Consider the following 14,552-nt stretch of genomic DNA (forward strand, 5'->3'; position numbering starts at 1 on the left):
TGATCGTTGGAAGATTGGGATTCAGGAACAAGATCTTGCTTCAGCACCTGCTGGACTGAGCAGCCCTATTTAGGATTTGCATTGCTCACCCGAAATTGGAGAAGGGTCTGGAAAGGGTGACCCAAAATTTGCTTGTTCCTCATACCTGGGTGGCCAACTGTAGCCACCAAGGCATCCCCCACTGCGGTCGAAAACGTTAGCAGAGTTATTTCAATAAAATGAGTAATACTGTGGACAAAGAACAAAATGATGACCATCACAACTCATTTTGGTTTGCCAGTGCCAATCAACACATTGGTAACAACAGTTTTTTTTTATTGAGCACATTTGTCAAACAGATATAGTAAAAACAATACTTCCTGTGTACCATCCTTCAAAATAAAAGTACGTAATACATAAAAGTAAGTAAATATAGACCACATATACTAACCATAACAAATGAAAACCCATGACTATGTGTTAGGGTTGACAAATTACTTTGATTGTATGACTATGTTGGGATGTAGACTAGAATAATTAACTTTGTTAAAACCTTCCACCTTTCCTTGACTCGTGGAAAGTTTCCACATTCAGTTGTTGAAACTTTCCAAATGATTTGCTTAGTTAGTTATCTAAAATGGTCCACTCGTATCTGTTTCCACAACCTTATAAAACAAAACGCTAAGACTCTCTACACCACGGGTGTCCAAACTTTTTGCAACGTGGGCAATATTTGGTTAGATGAAAATAGCCCATTCGCACTGACATTCCTCAAACCATTAGTACTGTAAATGAACTTGTAAATATATAATTATATATTTTGCTTTCTGCAGACAGGTTAATATTGCAAATGAGAATCTGTTGTCATTTACACTACCAGAAAAGTTAAAGATTAAAATAATAATAAACTAAATACAAATGAACAACTTTATGAAAGTTGAATGACTTTTTCTTAGGTGTATTAAGTTTGTTTTATTATTGTTATTGTTGCATTAATAACAAGGATGATATTGGTGTTTGTGACTGCAGTAAACAGGCCAGGTTGCATTATGTCAGATTTTTAATCCAAATCCATCCATCCATCCATCCATCCATCCATCCATCCATCCATCCATCCATCCATCCATCCATCCATCCATCCATCCATCCATCCATCCATCCATCCATCCATCCATCCATCCATCCATCCATCCATCCATCCATCCATCCATCCATCCATCCATCCATCCATCCATCCATCCATCCATCCATCCATCCATCCATCCATCCATCCATCCATCCATCCATCCATCCATCTTCTTCCGCTTATCCGGGGTCGCGGGGGCAGCAGCTTCAGGAGGGACTCCCAGACTTCCCTCTCCTCAGCCACTTCATCCAGCTCATCCCGGGGGATCCCAAAGCGTTCCCAGGCCAGCTGAGAGATATAGTCTCTCCAGCGCGTCCTGCGTCGTCCCCGGGGTCTCCTACCGGTGGGACATGCCCGGAACACCTCCCCAGGGAGGCATCTAGGAGGCATCCTGATGAGATGCCCGAGCCACCTCATCTTGCTCCTCTCAACGTGGAGGAGTAGCGACTCTACTCCGAGTGTCTCCCGGATGACCGAGCTTCTCACCCTATCTCTAAGGGAGAGCCCGGACATCCTGCGGAGAAAACTCATTTTGGCCGCTTGTATCCGGGATCTCGTTGTTTCGGTCACGACCCATAGCTCGTGACCATAGGTGAGGGTAGGAGCGTAAATCGACCGGTAAATTGAGAGCTTTGCCTTTTGGCTCAGCTCTCTCTTTGCCACGACGGACCGGTACAGAGTCCGCATTACTGCCGATGCTGCACCGATCCGTCCTTCAATCTCGCGCTCCATCCTCCCCTCACTCGTGAACAAGACCCCAAGATACTTAAACTCCTCCACTTGGGGCAGGATCTCATCCCCGATCTGGAGAGGGCATTCCACCCTTTTCAGATCGAGGACCATGGACTCGGATTTGGAGGTGCTGACCTCATCCCGACCGCTTCACACTCGGCTGAGAACCGCTCCAGTGAGAGCTGGAGATCACGGCCTGAAGAAGCCAACAGCACCACGTCGTCTGCAAAAAGCAGAGAATTCTGAGGTCCCCAAACCGGACCCCCTCAACGCCTCGGCTGCGCCTAGAAATTCTGTCCATAAAAATTATGAACAGAATCGGTGACAAAGGCCACTCACTGGGAACGAATCCGACTTACTGCCGGAAATGCGGACCAAACTCTTGCATCGGTGATACAGGGACCGAACCGCCCTTATCAGTTGGCTCGGCACCCCGTACTCCCGAAGCACCCTCCGAAGAACGTCCCGAGGGACACGGTCGAACGCCTTCTCCAAGTCCACGAAACACATGTGGACTGGTTGGGCGAACTCCCATGCACCCTTGAGGATCCTGCTGAGGGTGTAGAGCTGGTCCACTGTTCCACGGCCGGGACAAAAGCCACACTGCTCCTCCTGAATCCGAGGTTCGACCTCCCGATGGACCCTCCTCTCCAGCACCCCTGAATAGACCTTACCAGGGAGGCTGAGGAGTGTGATTCCCCTGTAATTGGAACCTATCCTCCGGTCCCCCTTCTTAAAGAGGGGAACCAACACCCCAGTCTGCCAATCCAGAGGTACTGTCCCCGATGTCCACGCGATATTGTAGAGGCGTGTAAGCAATGACAGCCCCACAACATCCAGAGCCCTTAAGAACTCACTATCCGCAGTAATACTATTCTCTCATCAGACACCTTCAAGTTCCTGGGAACCACAATCTCTCGGGACCTGAAATGGACCGGCCACATAGACTCTGTCCGCAAGAAGGCCCAGCAGAGGCTGTACTTCCTGAGACAGCTCAAGAAGTTCAACCTGCCACGGGAGCTGCTGAAGACCTTCTACACTGCCATCATCCAGTCTGTCCTCTGCACCTCCATCACTGTCTGGTTTGGATCGGCCTCCAAACAAGACAAGCACAGACTGCAACGGACAATAAGGACTGCAGAAAAGATAATTGGAATCAACCTCCCATCTATCCAAGACTTGTACCTGTCCAGGACCAGGAAACGTGCAAGTAACATCTCAACAGACCCTTCGCACCCAGGTTGCAGCCTGTTTGAACTACTCCCCTCCGGACGCCGTTATAGAGCTCTGTACACTAAAACCAGCAGACACAGAGACAGCTTCTTCCCCCAGGCTGTCGCTCTGATGAACTCACACCACTCTTAGAGTCTCAGAGTCATTACTGTGCAATAACATCCCGCTTGCCACACCTTTTTTGTCTACACTGTTTGTACTATGTGTCCTCTCTGCATCCATTGCAGCCTGGTCATCCTAGAAGAGGGACCCTCCCATCTGTGGTCTCTTCTCAAGGTTTCTCATTTCCCCTAGCTGGAGTTTTGAGTTTTTCCTTGCCCTCTTGGGAGTTTAAGATCAGGGGGTGTTTGAGAATATCTTTCGTTCTTCACATGTCCTGAGTGTTGTTGTTAGTCAACTAAATGTTGAACAGAGGCTGTGATTTACCGAAGTCAAATTCCTTGTTTGGCACGCTCAAACATGGCGAATAAAAAACTCTTGAATCTTGAATCTTGAACTCCAGGCACATCTCATCCACCCCCGGGGCCTTGCCACCGAGGAGTTTTTTAACTACCTCAGTGACTTCGACCCCAGAGATTGGAGAGTCCGCCTCGGAGTCCCCAGGCCCTGCTTCCACAATGGAAGGCGTGTAGGTGGAATTGAGGAGGTCAGCAGCACGCCATCCCCACTGTAAACAGTGTTAACGTTGCACTGCTTCCCCCTCCTGAGACGCCGGATGGTGGACCAGAATTTCCTCAAAGCCGTCCGGAAGTCATTCTCCATGGCCTCACCAAACTCCTACCACGCCCGGGTTTTTGCCTCAGCAACCGCCGAAGCCACGTTCCGCTTGGCCATCCGGTACCTGTCGGCTGCCTCCGGAGTCTCACAGGCCAAAACGGCCCGATAGGACTCCTTCTTCAGCTTGAGGGCATCCCTTACCGCCGGTGTCCACCAGCGGGTTCGGGGATTGCCGCCACGACATGCAGCAACGACCTTACGGCCACAGCTCCAGTCGGCCGCCTCAACAATGGAGGCGCGGAACATGGTCCACTCAGACTCAATGTCCCCCGCCTCCCCCGGGACGTGGGAAAACCTCTGCCGGAGGTGGGAGTTGAAGCGCTTCCTGACAGGAGATTCTGCCAGACGTTCCCAGCAGACCCTCACAGAGTATTTGGGTCTGCCAGGTCGGACCGGCATCTTCCCCCACCATCGGAGCCAACCCACCACCAGGTGGTGATCAGTTGACAGCTCCGCCCCTCTCTTCACCCGAGTGTCCAAAACATACGGCCGCAAATCCGATGACACAACTACAGAGTCGATCGTCGAACTGTGGCCTAGGGTGTCCTGGTGCCAAGTGCACACATGGACACCCTTATTTTTGATTATGGTGTTCATTATAGAAAATCCGTGTCGAGCACAGAAGTCCAATAATAGAACACAGCTCGGGTTCAAATCGGGGGGGCTGTTCCTCCCAATCATGCCCTTCCAGGTCTCACTGTCATTGCCCACATGAGCATTGAAGTCACTCAGTAGAACAATGGAGTCCCCAGAAAGAGTGCTCTCCAGCACTTCCTCCGGGGACTCCAAAAAGGGTGGGTACTCTGAGCTGCCATTTGGTGCATACACACAAACAACAGTCCGGACCCATCCCCCCACCCGAAGGCGGAGGGAGGCTACCCTCTCGTTCACCGGGGTGAACCCCAATGTACAGGCGCCCAGCTGGGGGGGGCAATAAGTATACCCACACCTGCTCGACGGCTCTCACCGTGGGCAACTCCAGAGTGGAAGAGAGTCCAGCCCCTCTCGAGAGGGCTTGTACCGGAACCCAAAATGTGCGTGGAGGCAAGTATGACTATGTCTAGTCTGAACTTTTCTGCCTCTCACACCAGCTCGGGCTCCTTTCCAGCCAGAGAGGTGACATTCCATATCCCAAGAGCCAGCTTCTGTAGCTGGGGATCAGACCGCCAAGGTCCATGCCTTTGGCCGCCGCCCAGCTTACACTGTACCCGACCCCTTTGGCCCCACCCACAGGTGGTGAGCCCATGGGAAGGGGGACCCACGTTTCCTTTTCGGGCTGTGCCCGGCCGGGCCCAATGGGCGAAGGCCCTTCCACCAGACGCTCGCCTTCGAGTCACGCCTCCAGGCCTGGCTCCAGAGGGGGGCCCCAGTGACCCGCGTCAGGGCGAGGGAAAACGCAATCCATTTATTTTATTCATCATAAGGGGGTTGTGAGCCCCTTCGATGGCCTTCACACATATGTTATTCTACACCAATCCTCATTATTGTGTGAAGGCAATGGTTTTCACTCATATGTTATTCTACACCATTCACTTTTATTATTATTATTATTATTATTATTATTATTATTATTATTATTATTATTATTATTATTATTGTGTGAAGGCGATGGCCTTCACACATGTCACATATAACCGAGGTTGGCGTTGTCGTACAGTCATTGTCACCCTATAACAGGAATGCAGGATTGTTATTCTACACCTGTCATGTCTTTGTAGTCTATGATCAGTGTTACGATAGAGTAGGTCACGTGACTAGAATCAGGAAGTAAGCGCATGTTAATATGGTGTTGAAAGCGAACGCTGCCTGGACAGCGATTCACAGAGCCAACAATGGCACCACATCTACACTCTCACAACAAGGCAAGATGGCTACACGTAGATCAGCATCTTATCTTCCCCCGCAAGGTGACGATTCATATCTACGTGCAGATACTGTGACAGGTAAGTCTATTACAGCTCCACGGCCCATATCAGAGAATGGTCTAGCCGATGCCAACCTCACTTATACACCGGCGAACAGACTACTCATTGGCCACAACAACATGCCCCTATCACAGGTATGGGCAAACTACGGCCCGCGGGCCACATCCGGCCCACGGGACCGTTTAATCCGGCCCCCCAACCCTAAATAAATTGTATTGTTAAACTTTTTTTTTTTTTTTTCTCGGTCATTTTGCCTGCAATGACTGCGTTTCCCCAGTAGATGGGGAACCACTCGCCTGCGCATTTACTACCGGAAGCCGTGTCAGAAAGCTCGGTGCACACTCACAAGTGCGTGTACGTACTCAGTAGTACGGAAATGGCGCACTCGCGCTCTATTTGTCTCAGTGCCGAATTTAGAGGGTGGGCTGTGACGACAGCATTCTTGTAATTTGCGCGCCGAGCTTTCGGATACAGTTTTACGCTAAAGCCACCCACAAACCTTCCCCTGGAATCCTTCCATTAAAATGAGTCGCCCAAGGAAAAGCAAGGTGGACACTGAGTGCCGAGTGTTTCAAAAGAGTGGCCAATTGAGATGAGATGGTTCAAGATGGCGGCGCGTGCACACGCAGCGGCCACTCTCTGTCCCGTTCGGTGTTTTGTGAGTGTTTACTGAGTGTTTGTCTGGCAGTTTTGTGTGTATTCGTCTCGTGTGATACGTCGTGCTACTAGTGCGGCGGGCATGTTCTGCTCAACATCGGCGGAAGTGGGTTTTATGGCGTTCTGGACTTTGGTGTGGAGAGATTTGCTGCTGGTGTTAGCGCTCGGACTGCTTCGTCATGGAGCGACGCCGGACTGGCCTGCTCTTCCTCCCCCGGTTGGACTGCGTCCTGAGCTCGGACTGCTCCGTCCTGGAGCATTGTTGGGATGCGTCGGCAGCGGGTCTGCGAGGCAGCGGAAGAGGGGCCAGCGCGGAGACGTCGGGCCAGGCTTGCGGCCAACCCAGCTCGCCCATCCGTGCCTTCCATTCTCCTGGCGTACGTTCGTTCGCGGGACGACAAGATGGGTTGCGTTCGCCTGATAGGATCCACGAACCGGACAGTGCGTGCCTGCTGTGTGCTCGTGTTCACAGTGGCCTGGTTGACTGTCATCTTACCGGACTCTGCTGTGCATCGGGAGCGGCTAGCGTGCTATCACGCTTATTGTTCATTGATGTTGACTTCTTATGTTATGTTTCCTGTGTTGTTTACTTGTATGTGCGTTGTGAACTCTGTCTTGTCACCCTGGGATAGTGAGAAACGTAATTTCGGTCTCTTTGTGTGTCTTGACATGCGGAGGAATTGACAATAAAGGAGACTTTGACTTTGACTTTGACTTTTTGAATTTGGCTCGACGTACGCGACGTGACGTTCAGCCACATAAACATCAACATCAACCCGTTACAGATCTAGGTAAACGGACCAACACCTCGGATCTCTCCTAAGAATTGCCACAACAAATTTTACTCCAGACTATGGCACACTAGCAAAAAAAGGGAGACCACTGAAAATGAAAGGGAGGCTTTCAAGTTTGTTGTAAAAAAAATGCATTTTTAATATGATCTGTACAAATAGCAGGGATTGAAACTAGCGACCATTCTCATTTTCAAACAATGCAGGATGCTCAAGGACATTGGTGCACCACCTGTTTGTGACTAATCTTAACCTGTAAAGTTCTTAAGGCTTACTTTAAGGAAGTGTTTCCCGTTTCCTCACCTCTGTTATTAGGTGTTTGTGAGTTAAAACTCTGCTCTAATTTTCAGATACCCCTCACCGTGTTGCCGTTTTGATTACTTTATTTGGATGTATGCTTTCACCGATTCTTCAAGATGATATATTTGGTCAGAATGTTTGCTGTTTGATGTGATCTCATAAGATAAACATCTTTCATTAATCTGACCTGCAGACACTGAAGTGATGGAGACTGTTATTCATAATAACAGTGTCGTATTTTATGGGAATCACTGATAGCAGTTTTTTAGGGATTTTTTTTTAATGCTGTTAATAAATGCATTTGTTTTCAAAAAACTTTTTTTGAATATCCACGCTTTACTACCTACTAAAGGCCAAAACCTCGTTTATATTACTTCACACAAACACTACATCCAACTGCTCCTGGTTCGGCCCCCCGGTCAAAATTTAGAACCCAATTCGGCCCGCAAGTCAAAAAGTTTGCCCACCCCTGCCCTATCACATCTCTTATACCAAGAGATACACAGGGTCATCAGGGCACATATACAGCTACACCCAGATACCGGGGTCCATCATGTCCTACCGTGTCCAACTACACACCCCAAAGCAACCAGCACGACCAATCAGGTATCAATGACATTGTCAGATATTTCAAGAGCTGGTCACTCCAGGTATGACTCAATTCAACGACAAGCCTGCAAGCTACAGAGCTTGGTGACTGTCCTTTCAAAACGCAGTGAGAGGACTCAATCTCACTCCCAGCGAGGAGATGGATCTACTGGTCAAGTGGCTCAAGAAAGAGTCGGGAGAGCATGCAAAGCGTATCAGGGAATTAAGAGCAGCCAAGGCAGACGGAACCCTTCCAGGCCTTCAGTCCCGAGACACACCCAGAGGAATAAGTCCCCTGGTTTACAGGCTGCACTTTAGCCTGCAAGAGGAGTGGCAGACTATCGGATTCAGCTACAAACAATGTTATGGAGTTTCATTCCCCCCCTTCGGAATTTTCGTGGACTTCATCTTCCATCAGGCTAAAATCATGAATGACCCAAGCTTCTCGGCCATTAGCCAAACGGACATTCCTGAACCAAGCAAGAACACGAAAATGCGCAGACAAAGGGAGATCTCAGTCCACAAGACGGACGTCGGTGCTGCGGAGCGCAGCGCTGGAGCCGAGAGCCCCGATCGCCAGTGCCCTATTCACAAAAAGCCTCACCTATTAAGGAAATGTCGGGCTTTCCGGGAAAAACCCATAGAAGAGAGGAGAGCGTTCCTGAAAGAGCACAGAATCTGCTTTAAATGTCTCACATCTACTAAGCACATGGCCCAGGACTGCAAGTATACAACCACATGTACTGAATGCGGGAGTGAGAACGATAACTCTGCACTTCACCCTGGACCAGTATCGCAGACCAAGGAGCCAGCTCCCACTACAGAGCATGGCGGGGAGCTAGCCCCTACAGCTCCTTCAGAGGTCACAAGCAAAGCACCGATGTCTGCGGTGGCGATCAGAGCAACAGATCATGCTCTAAAATATGCCTTGTCAGGATCTACCCTGTCAACCATCATAGGAAAGCGACAAAGGTCTACGCAATCATCGATGAACACAGCAACAGATCCTTGGCTCGTTCCGAGTTCTTCGACACCTTGTCATGTAACATGGGGAGAAGAGATGGTGTAAAGGGTAAATATGGATTGTTCACAGGAATAAATTGGTAGAGTCGAAATTCCAAATATGTCCAAAAGATGGCGCCAGACCGAAACATGAGACAAAAAAGGGGCCAAAGAAAGCTAAGCTAGTAAAAATAGAAATAAAACAGGAACACGGTGTTGGATTGAGAGTCACGCATGGAAGTACAAATGTGGTTTTTACTTTTTTGATTTCTTTGCTTGGCTAAAATGTATTCTATAACAGCTTAAAGCAATATTGTTAGTCAATTCGATCAAGGGGCCCGTCACTGTGAGAATAGTGGCGTGACATAAATTGTTTGGAGAAGTACAAATGTGATTTTTACTTTTTGATTTCTTTGCTTGGCTAAAATGTGTTCTGCAACAGCTTAAAGCAATATTGTTAGTCAATTTGATCAAGGGGCCCGCCACTGTGAGAATAATGGCGTGACATAAATTGTTTGGAGAAGTACAAATGTGATTTTTACTTTTTGATTTCTTTGCTTGGCTAAAATGTATTCTGTAACAGCTTAAAGCAATATTGTTAGTCAATTCAATCAAGGGGCCCGCCACTGTGAGAGTAGTGGCGTGATATAAATTGTTTAAAGAAATAGATCAAAGGTTTGGATTTTTATTTCAGAGTTAATTGAAGTGTAACTTTGAAGAGTTATCCTCATGAAACAGGAAGTGAAGAAAAGAGGAAGTGAAAGGTTTTACCAGGGGCTAGCTGTACACTTGGTGGAAAGTAATGCGTGGGCGGAAACAGCTGCTGAAGGGAACAGGTGTCCGAGCGTGGGAGAACTGGGCAATCTTACCCTATAGGAGGCGTGGGAAAACTGACCAATTTTATTCTATAGGGGCGTGGGAAAACTGGGCAATCTTACCCTATAGGGAGGGTATAGAAGAAAGAAAGGGGGGGGGACAGAGAAGTCTATAAAAAGTCCTGCAGGGGCAGCTATGGGGCTTTTTCCCCCAAAGAGCGCTCATACGTGAAGAAGCCCGAAGGAGTTTCAAGATTTTTTCCAAAGTCCCGGGATCTTTGTGTGAGACGCAGGATCGGTTACTTGGATTAACTTGGATTTACTCAAAAGAATTGGACTGGACAACTTTGCATGAGGAACTAGGTGAGTGGAACGACTTTCTGTATCTACGCGGGGGGGGGGGAATAGCCATCGGGTTGTCGGTCCCCTCGAGGCCAACCTGTTTCTCTAATTTGGATTTTAGAAGTAAGATCGAACTGATCACTCGACTTTGCTTCCACCAAAAATAGCACCCAACTGGTATCTACCTTTTCCCTCTTTCATGAACTGTGTTTTGCAATCGAATTGTTCTGGAATTGAATGATTTTATTAGCACGGGTATCAGTGAGTGAAATTGTTCGGTTTCTGGAGTAATTGAGATTTGTAATTCTATTTCATGTTTCTTCAATAAAAGTGTTTTGTATATTCATCTACTTCGTTGTGCGCTGATCTGTACGGAATCTGCAATCGATTGTTTGGGGTTGATTTGACAAATTTGATTAATGAGCGGGTGGTTATTATGGTATAACTTAGGACCGTAATAAATAAAAGTAACATCAGACAATTTTAGAGAATTAAATAACCTTCGTAGTTATTTGAGATACGAGTGAATTTCAGTCCGTTTGAAAGTTTGCTTCGTCTGAATAAATTAACGGAAGTGTTTGGATCGGATTATTGTTTGGTGTAGAATTTAAAGTAATTTAATTCTTTGGAGGGCGCAGGCCCGTTTCCCTTTTTGACGGGTCGCGTAAAAAGTCACTCCGTACATGTTAAAGAATTGGATAGCCTTCGTAATTATTTAAAGGAAGAATGAATTTCGTTAAATGTTAATTCGTTTGAAAATTTACTTCCTCTAAATAAAATAACGACGGTGGTTAAATCAGATTATTTGAGTTGGTGACGGATAAAAGTATTTTTTGTCCGACGGGTTTCTAACTTTGTCGGGCCGCGTCAAAAGTTAAATAAGACACGATCGAAAAATAGACTTTTCTTCCAAATTAATTACAGGGCAAATCTAATTAGAGTAGGACATTTTGGTTCGTTTTGAGAGAGTTATTAATCTTTTTAAAGCGATCGAGTGGGTTGAAGCACTCCGACAGTTAAGTGCTGGATCTACGTATAAGAAGTTAAAATTAATAATGTAAAGTGCATTAACTTTCTTCTTAAATGCTATTATGGTCACACTTTTATTAATTCAATTCTCTTTCGGATAAACAATTTGGTCGGCTCGCTGCTTGAGCGACCAAGTGGAACGGACCCATATCAACATTTACTTCGGCAAAACTAGTGCTAGGGTGCGCTATACAAACGAATCCCTGAGGTCTTAACAAAGACATCTAAAAATATCCGTAACATAATAAAAACTTCAAACAGTAGCGGGGAGCCATCAATACGATGCGGTCACTTCGAAGTCTTGCCTCGAATTGAGTTACTCGGCTCGAGCTTCAGGTGACTTGAGAGGGATTGGCGTCGTACAGAAATTAGATTGATTCCGGTGGAGTTAATTTAACTCGGGTGGTTAGATTACGGACGAATCTCTGAACCCGGCTAAGACAAACCCGTTACCGGGAAGCCGGGGGCACCTTATTGAAAAAGGTGTCAATGTCCAAGGACCCCCTTCTCCATACTCTCTCCGCACATGCTCTGGAGTGACAGAAACCATGGGGAGAAGAGCTCTGGGCTACCAAATTGAATCCATGGACGGCAAAGTTAGGCTTCTCCTACCAAGTCTTGTAGAATGTAACGACATCCCAAACAACAGATCCGAGATACCAACTCCGAATGCTGCATCCAACCTGAAATCAATCGCTCATTTCATCCCAGAACTTGAACAGAGCACTCCCATAATGCTTCTCCTTAGGCGAGACATCATCACGGCCCAAAAAGTTCGCAAGCAGGTGAACGGTCCAAGAGATGCTCCATTCGCCCAGAAACTCGACTTTGGATGGGTGATCGTCGGAAATGTGTGTTTGGGAGGGTTTCACAAGCCTGACACCATAAACAGTGGCCCTGTATACCAGGACTGTTAGAGATTTGCTCACTCCAACTTATTTTGCAAGAACCACACGGAAGACAAGCAAGTTCTTTTAGACACCTGCAGGTGGAGAGATCACTCGCTACAGGAATGAAATCTGGAGCCTCTCCCAACTGCAAAGGCATATTTATTAAGAGAAAGAGTGGGGGTAAGAGTAGACTGAATAGGAAGCCCTTGTGCTCTAGTCAAAACATATCAGGGGATGTTTTACGACCTTGTGTAGGATGAGACAAGGTAGGTTATTTATTACCGGTTGCATTCCAACATAATCATACGATAAGGATAATTTGAAAAACCCTAACAAGGACTACAGAGCAGAAACGCCCCTCCATCTTCGAACCCTGCCCGAACGTCTTTCAGGTGAAAGAGAGGTACAGTCAATTCCAAGGCACCAATCATCCTAAGCCACAGTCGACAGAGAAACTTGCCGGCAACAGAGAAACCGACCAGCTGGGTTCTACAGTGTTTCAACAAACAAAGGATGATAATAAGGTGGCTCCCTCCATTGACGACCTCTTGTTCCTGAACATCATGGAAAGGAACCTAAAGAAAGAAAAAGATATTAGCTGGGTGGCCCCGCTTCCATTTAAGTCACCAAGGCGTTGCCTCTCTGACAACAAAGTCCAGGCCACAAATCAACTTTCATTACTGAGACGGAGTCTTGAAAGGGAACCAGCGATGAAACAGCATTTCCTCACCTTCATGGAGAAGGTCTTTCGGAACAAACACATAGAAGTGGCCCCTCCTCTGAAAGAGAACGAAGAGTGTTGGTACATGCCAACCTTCGGAGTTTATCATCCAAAGAAGCCCGGCAACATCCGTGTGGTGTTCGACTCAAGCGCCCAGCATGGAGGAGTTTCACTGAATAATGTTCTGCTGACCGGGCCTGACCTTAACAATACCCTGCTCATGTTCCGAAAGAAGGCTGTGGCAGTGACAGCGGACATCGAACAAATGTTCCACTGTTGCCTCGTCAAGGAAGAGGACCGCAACTTCCTGAGGTTCCTGTGGTTCCGGGACAACAACCCATACAAAAACATTATCGAGTACTGCATGAGGGTCCACGTATTCAGGAGTAGTCCCTCCCCTGCGGTAGCCATCTACTGCTTCCGGCAGAGCAGAGAGAATGGGGACCCTGACGTCAAACAGTTTGTCAAACGGGACTTTTATGTGGATGATGGCTTGAAGTCGTTCCCTACAGTGGAAGCAGCAGTGGACCTGCTCAAGAGACCGCAAGACACTCTCTCAGAATCAAACTTGCGACTGCATAAAATCGCCTCAAACTATAGAGAAGTAATGGAGGCCTTCCCAGCCTGAGACCACGCTACAGACTTCAAAGACCTCGATCTCGGTTCCGATGCACTTCCCATGCAGCACAGCTTGGGTCTCAACTGTGACCTAATGTCCGACACCTTCACCTTCAAGTTAGGCAACGAAGAGAAACCCTTCACCCGCCGAGGCATCCTATCTAGCATGAACAGCATTTACGATCCTCTCGGATTCATCGCCCCAGTCACCATCCAAGGCAAAGACATTCTCAGTAAACTAACAAAGGATCATAGTGACTGGGACTCGCCTCTCCTACAAGAGATGGAAGAGATGTGGATCACATGACGGTCTTCTTTAGACGACCTTGGCACCCTCCAGATACCTCGGACCTACGGAGAGATCTCTCTCTCAGTAATGTCACGCAGAGAGTTATGCGTCTTTTGCGACGCCTCAACTAAAGCAATCAGTGATGTAGCCTATCTTAGGCTAACAGATGCAGAGGACACCATCCACGTGGGCTTCGTTATGGGTAAGGCTAAGCTGGCCCCCATCCCCGAGCACACAGTGGCAAGACTCGAGCTCTGCGCAGCGGTTCTTGTAGTGGAACTTGCGGAACTCATGTCCTCAGAGATCGACATGCAACTAGACGAGACTACCTTATACAGCGACACAACCCTTCTCACCCAGAAGGTGAATGTACCTTCAACCCCAGTCGGTGACTGGATCAAAGACCTCCACAAGTCCCAGTGGCGCCAAGTCCAACATCTAGCCCAAACGTTTGTCCTTCTCAAAGACAATCAGGTCGTGAGAAACGAGTGGCCTCTGGGACTGATTACTCAGGTCTTCCCCAGCAACGATGGCATGGTATGTAAAGTTGAGGTCAAGGTCTCCAAGACAGGCGGGACAAAACTGTACCAGCGTCCCATCTCCTTCTTGCCCCTGATGAGAAACAGTAAGAACTGTATGATGGACCTTTAAGGTTGTGGCAAAATGCCAGATGGGGAGTGTCATGTCTTTGTAGTCTGTGATCAGTGTTACGATGGAGTATGTTAGGGTTTTTCAAAT

The 14,552-nt window shown here is 47.7% G+C and overlaps 1 long non-coding RNA gene across 1 annotated transcript in view; it reads left to right on the top strand.

The window, feature by feature from the left end:
• The first annotated feature begins 5,580 nt into the window (after positions 1–5,580).
• Positions 5,581–14,552, top strand: part of LOC137839857 (uncharacterized) — a 31,705-nt gene continuing 22,733 nt past the window's right edge. Inside the window, exon 1 of the long non-coding RNA XR_011086251.1 lies at positions 5,581–5,790. This is a non-coding gene — a long non-coding RNA (uncharacterized lncRNA). The remainder of the gene's footprint in view (positions 5,791–14,552) is intronic.

Source organism: Syngnathus scovelli, unplaced genomic scaffold, assembly GCF_024217435.2.
Source record: "Syngnathus scovelli strain Florida unplaced genomic scaffold, RoL_Ssco_1.2 HiC_scaffold_23, whole genome shotgun sequence".
NCBI classification, from domain to species: domain Eukaryota; kingdom Metazoa; phylum Chordata; class Actinopteri; order Syngnathiformes; family Syngnathidae; genus Syngnathus; species Syngnathus scovelli.